The following is a 6761-nucleotide window of genomic DNA, read 5'->3' as shown; positions in this document are numbered from 1 at the left end:
TGTAACAGAGAAGTCGTGTTTTTGCCAGGACACAAGAATTTTCAATGTGTCTCTCATACAGGTATGTTTGAGGCCCACTGAGGAATTCTGTACTGAGCGAGCTAAGCCCAGCTCCGCTTGCTGCGCGTCTGACAGTGCGGAGGCATGGCATTACGGGGATGTCTCACCAGATGTCTCCCTTGTATCAAGTTCTTAGGTGCAAAGTTTTTGGTGAGGTCCAATTAGAAAATCTTCATGAATTTCATTTAAAAGATGTTATATACGACTATGTAAATATTGCTGCATAGTCATTTGTTCACTAGAGAAGACAGTTTTTAAAGTAGTTTCTCCATTTTAAACTATAATTTCTTTAAAAGAACATCGTTTGCTGATTAGAGATATCAGTTTGTTTAGCTGCAGTGCCTGAAGCTTCAAATTTGATTGCATTCATTTTAATCACATAACTGATCTTATTTTCAGTAACACGGAGTTGTTTGTTCCAAATGCATTTATGAATTCTTAACTCATCTCAGGTATGCCACATGCTGGAAGTGATATTACTCTTACTAATTCCTAACATCATAAAAACCCAGCCTACGCGGAGGAGAAAGTGCTGGAAGAAGGAAGCATCTTTTGAATTCATTTAAAGTAAACGGACTTAATTTCAAGTCTTTAATCCTGCTTGTGCTACCCTAAGGGACAGGCTCCAAAAACACACATGACTTTTGTGCCTCAGGTATGAAAGACCTGTCAACTCCCAGACACTGGGAGTGACACTAATACACTTGGCTCATCTCACGCTTCCCCTGGCTGTGGCTACACCTTACTTGTTTGCAACGGTTTACCATGTCCTCCTTCTTACTAGATGAAACCTACCTCCCAGCCCCAGCCACCTGCTCCAGCTGCCATCCCTCATTCCTCCGGCCAAGGGAGGACAAGGGAGGAGAAAACAGACTAAGGGAGGGAGCGCTATTTCACAGCACACCTCCCTGGCTCCTGTACCACCTCCTCTGCCCCATGATCGGAGTGCCTCCTCACCCTGCGTGTGGGATCTTGCTCTTTGGGAGAAGACAAACCTGAACTTTCTGGGCCTGCAAGGCAAGCACCAAAGAGGGCAAACTTTTAACAAAGCGAGGCAGAGAGAGTTTTTGGTGATGGAAGAAATTGCACCTGGCAAAGCACCTTCTACAGAACTTGTCTTCTCTCTGCAGCATGCTGGAGGCAGAGACGCGTTTTCAGAAATCTTGGTTTTCAGCCAAGGGTTAGAGGGGCACCTACAATGAATTAACTAATAATTTTACTGCCAACACACGTAAACCTCTGTTCCTAACCTCACACGTTTAACAGTCATGCCTGTGGGCCATAAGGTGAAGAACAGGGATCCAAGGACATAATGTGTTGGCAGCAAAACGTTGCCCAAGTGCCCCAGAGCTCCTTTCACACTCCACCTGCCACCTGCCAGTGAGCAGGGAGTGCCCACGCTCCCCAGGACGTGTGTGCCAGGGATATGTGGGTGGGAGAGTAGGAGGTTCATTACCTTGTTCCAGAAGTTAATGGTCTTTAGGTGCTGTTTTAGGAAGAGGTCATCACTGGGCCATAAAATGCTTGGAACATGTCTTCTCTCACCCAGAAACTCCCTCTGGGGCAATGGTGAGGAGGATGCCAGTGGAAAATTCCTGTGCATAACAAGGTCGGATATACTGGTTTTCCATCTTTTTTAACTGCCCAAGCAGTGAAATGCAACTGGAGTGACAGCCAAGGCTGATCCAGACGCAGCTCCAGGAAACGTTATGCAAGAATAGGACCTTGGTGTAAATGGGAGTCCAGGACCTTAACGCAAATGGGAGTCGAGCCCATTGAAAACATCAGTCAGATCTCCTGCTGATGTAGGGTTGTTCTGATCAGAAGAAACATCTGAAACTTAAATCCATCTTTTGAACACAACGATAACATAAATCTGAAGGTGGATATGGGAAAATGTGACTAAGTACCCCAGCGTGTGCCTCTGAGCCTTCCTACGCTGGAAGGCGAAGTGACGCGAAGAAGAGGGAACAGTTTGTACGTTGGCTAACATGCAGAGGTTTAACTTCTCCACAGCAGGTAACAAGCACCGACATCTGTGAAAGTCACTGTGCACTGAAGAACAAGCATCCAAACGTGGGGCATCCAGAAAACCAGCCCAGTCCAGCCCTGCCACCATCAGCAGCTGCACTTCCAGCACAAAGCCAAAGTTTTTATTGCAGCGACTTCTGATGATTGAGCCCGGCGTCCTTTCCAAAGGAGAGGCTTCTCATCAAACTGTGTATTAATGCCCGACTGCGGAGAGCTGATGGCTTTGTTTCATGATTTGACTCCGACAGAGGGGAACAGAGGCAGCAAGAGAAGGCGGCAAATGCAGGCAAATTCTTCTAAAACAGTTGTGATTCTAAAAAGTAGTGTCGAGGTTCTTCTTTGCACAAGTGCTGCAAGCAATGAGGTGACACAAAAAAGGCTGACTACCGGCAGCAGTGTGGAAACCAGCAAATAAACCAAGCAGTAAATGAGTAGGTGTACCTGTTTGGATTTGTTTGGTTTTGATGAGGTGTAAAAGTAAAGGTAATAATCAGAGAAAGGAATGGTTCCATTTCAAAATGATTTGCAGACTCACCAGACCAAATTTTATTTTCAAATCTGAAACATGAGCTTATCCATACATATATACATAATTTATGTTTGTGTATAAATATTACTTATATATACTTTCCTTTCTCTACTTTGCCTTTTTCATTAAAGAACTTGGATCATCTGGCTCACATAGAGAACATATAATAACCATGTTTGTGTGGAAAGGCAGTGGGGTTTTTTCTGTCATTCACTCGTGTCACTTTGTGAAGTCTTAAGAGGTTTAAAATGCCCTTTAAACAACGGCCTTAATTCTGCCTACTTCAGGAAAATCTCAGCTTACAGAAAGCTGGAAAGGGCAAATGTGCTCTATCCTGTGCCAGAGCAGTACAGGTCTGATGCACTCGAGCATGTGCTTTATATCAAGTGTGTGAGCAATACTTCTGACCCATATGGTTTACTGAATCATAGCCTAATTTTGTAATATCCCATCCAAATTTATATCTCAGTACCTGAACGTTTTGCCTATCAACAGGGAACTGGAATGTTGCCCTGCATAATTCATGAAGCTGTGAATTATTTTTATATATCCTCTCGCTTCTTTTAAAAAGGCATTTGCAAACTGAAGACTAGAAAAACAAAAATGGTTAATGGCCTTCTGGAACAATCTTAGAGCATGATCTTGCAAACAGTATTTACTGAGAGCAGTGAGGGACTATTCACACATGTAAGATAAAGCCCAGGTGTAAACATTTCCTGGATCATAGCTTACATATTTGAGGGTGCAAAAATAATGCAGAATATTTTTGTTCAAAGTCCAATAACAATATTTCGTATTAGTTTAATATATAACTTCAAACCACTAATAAAGCTTGCTCCTACTAAAAAAATAAAACAAACAGAGTATAATATATTTCACATTTCTGTTACCTCCCCCTCGGATGCTGAACAAGCAAAATAGCATAAACTGCTACAGATGAATCTTCATCTAGCACAGTCTAGCACAGCTTCTGTGCATCCCATCAGACTAACATACAGCAATGAAATGAAGACAGACGGTGCACTAAGTGCAAGAGCTGCAAATGAGTGTGAACAGAAATTGATTTTGAAATGTTCTTGGCACTTTCCCAAGAAAACATTATCACTGTATTTAAAAAAAAGTGCTCCATGCATTGTTTCAGGATTCCTAAGAATTAAAAACTCTGGCCTCCTTAGTTATCTTCTCTTCTGAGACCTACTTGCAGTTCAGTTGCAGCATCTACATAAAAAACAAACAAACTGTTATGGACTCTTAAAATTTAGCAGACCAAGAATAATATTGGAGTACTGTGTCTTGTTCTGGGCTCTCCAGTACAAGACAGATACGGAGCTACTGGAGAGAGTCCAGCAAAGGGTCACTGAGATTTTAAAGGGACCAGAGCATCTCTCATATGAGGAAAGGCTGAGAGAGCTGGGACTGCTTGGCCTGGAGAAGAGAAGGATCAGGGGGGATCTCATCAGTATATAGAAATACCTGAAGGGAGGGTGCAGAGCGGATGGAGCCAGGATCTTCTCAGTGGTGCCCAGTGACAGGACAAGAGGCAAAAGGCACAAGCTGAAACACAGGAGGTTCCCTCTGAACATCAGGAAACACTTTTTCACTGTGAGGGTGACTGAGCACTGGCACAGGCTGCCCCAGAGGGTTGTGGAGTGTGCATGCTCAGGTATTCAAAAGTCTTCCGGACATGGTCCTGGGCAACTGGCTCTAGGTGACCCTGCCCAAGCAGGGGGGTTGGACCAGATGACCTCCAGAGATCCCTTCCAACCTCAGCCGTTCTCTCATCCTGTGAATATATTGAGAATTGTGCTTTAAAATACGTCAATCCAAAAAATTCCTGTGGTGACTGCAGTTTTCCTGAGTATCAACCTCATTTATTTTCTATGTCTTAAATTAAGCCATCTGTTTCATTCTTTGAGTGGAGAAAAACTATATATGCAAAGTCAGGTTATTTTATGTATTCCTAGGTCTGCAGTTGTTAGGGATAATTCATCAGGATCCCATAGAGAGAAGTCAGTGTTCTGCAGATTCATGAAAGCATCTAGACCAGGCTGCTCTCACCTGCACAAAGCTGGACCCATGCAATTTTGCATGACTCCATGTTCCCTAATCTAAGCTACTTTACTCCTTAGGTTATGCTGAAAATAGCTGGGATAAAAAGTTCTCAGAAAAAGTCTCACATTAAAGTTTTCATTTTTGTAAACCCAGCCGTCTTATCGTTTTGTTCCTTTGACCAAAAAAAACCCCCACCCAACAAACCACCTGGAAAAGGTTTTGTTTCTGGACAATATTGTATTTCTATGTGTGTGACCATGCGTGTGTACGTACCGTTAAACACACAGCATATCTATGAATGTCTCAATTATGTCAAGCTAAGAAATTTAGACCTGGTCAATATGCATGGCCGAGATGGAAATTTTAAAAAAGGTCAAATGCTGCACTAGTTTTGATGATTCAGAACTTGGAAATCTTCTGTCCGCGTTAGCACGTATCCAACTTCCTAGCATGTCATTAAAGGGTAATTTGTTTCTGGAGGTGCTATCTTTCCTCAAGGACATAAAATCATTATCATCACTATCATCATTAGTTGTATTTAGGAGCCCAGGACATTTTCTTATCAGACTTAGCCTTATAGCCTGAAATTCCAACAACATGTATTATTATTCAGTGTCTGCGGCTGTGTGGTCCCAGGGCTGCAGTGGGCCCAGCCACTGTCCCCAGCTCTCTTCATCACCTGCAGGTGCTGTGGGAGGAGGCCCGCGGGGCGAGGTCCCTGCCCCGGCAAGTAGAAGCATGATCCGTTAATAAAAGTCTAACATTTGCATCACAGCAGTTACTGAGATGAGCTAGCACAAAGGCAACAGCAAAACGTACAGAGAAGAAAAATCAAGTAAAACATTATGGATAAAAACGTTAGCTGCTTTTAGGTAAAAACACCACTTGGTTTCAGATATTGAATTTTGTTCCTGTACTTTGAAATGCTTCCAAATTCCGGCTCTGACAAAAATGTTACAATTAAAATCTTGGAACTCACACTGACATCAGTTGTAGAATAGATGCACTTAAGGAAATTCAGAATTGACAATGTATGTTGTACTGACAGACTAATTAGTAAGACAAAAATAACTATTTTGTTTTAATATTAACAGTGGAATGCACAGTGGGATTTTTTGCTTCCTTATTCTATTAGCCAATGTCAGAACCATGCAGAAAACTGCAGCTTAATTACTGCTCTCTAAGCATATAAGAGTACTTGTGGTTCATCAGAAATCACCTTGAACGTAAAAAATTGGACATAATCTGCTGGACAAAGACACTGTGGATTGTGACAGACCTGACTGCAGAACAGAGCTCCACCATCCTGCTAGTTTGAGTAGGTTCAAGACAAGGGAAGGAACGCTAGGAATAACAATGCCTATGGAAAAAGCTCGGTATAGGGTCAAGGTAACACTACTTTGAAGTTGGATTTTTGCCAGTTAAGACAAAACTCAGAATTTCAAACCTCCTGCTCTGCAGAAAGCCCTGGCATTTTTCAACAGCTAAACGGCGATTCACCAATTGCAAATAAGTCTACACTGAGATACTGAAAAATGTAATACCCTCTTCAGAGCCTTCATAACAGCTGCTACGTTTTTACCTATGCTGAAACCCTTACCAAAATTAGCCCACCTCTCCAAATGGAAAATGTGATACTCTGTAAGCAGAATCAATTTGTAAGCAATGAGTACCTCTACCCACAATTTCAGTATCTTGTTACAACAACTGTTAAGTTGTTCACTGTATATTCTCACAAAAAAAAACCCCGAAAACTTTCTAGCCTTGTTTCTTAAGGAAGCAAGGTTTGCATGATCATGCATGACTGTCCATCCACTTATTCAGCATTTCCCACTATCCTGATAATTTTGCATCTGTTGGCCAGTTTCAACCAAATTTGGTAATACAGACAGAGCCTCAAAGAAATTAAACTCCTGTTCAGTTCCTAAGGTTCATGAAACTGAGCAGTGGACAGAAATTCAGCACGCCCTTGGAGCAAAAAGTAATTCAGTGCAGCCCCTTACCATGGGCCGATGGTAACTCAACTCCACTCACCAGCTGCCGGCACCTGCCAAGTCCCCCAAGCCATCCACAGCACATGCTTCACACC

Source organism: Pygoscelis adeliae, unplaced genomic scaffold (genome assembly GCF_000699105.1).
Source record: "Pygoscelis adeliae isolate BGI_AS28 unplaced genomic scaffold, ASM69910v1 Scaffold92, whole genome shotgun sequence".
NCBI lineage: Eukaryota > Metazoa > Chordata > Aves > Sphenisciformes > Spheniscidae > Pygoscelis > Pygoscelis adeliae.
Note: the sequence above shows the minus strand (reverse complement) of the source record.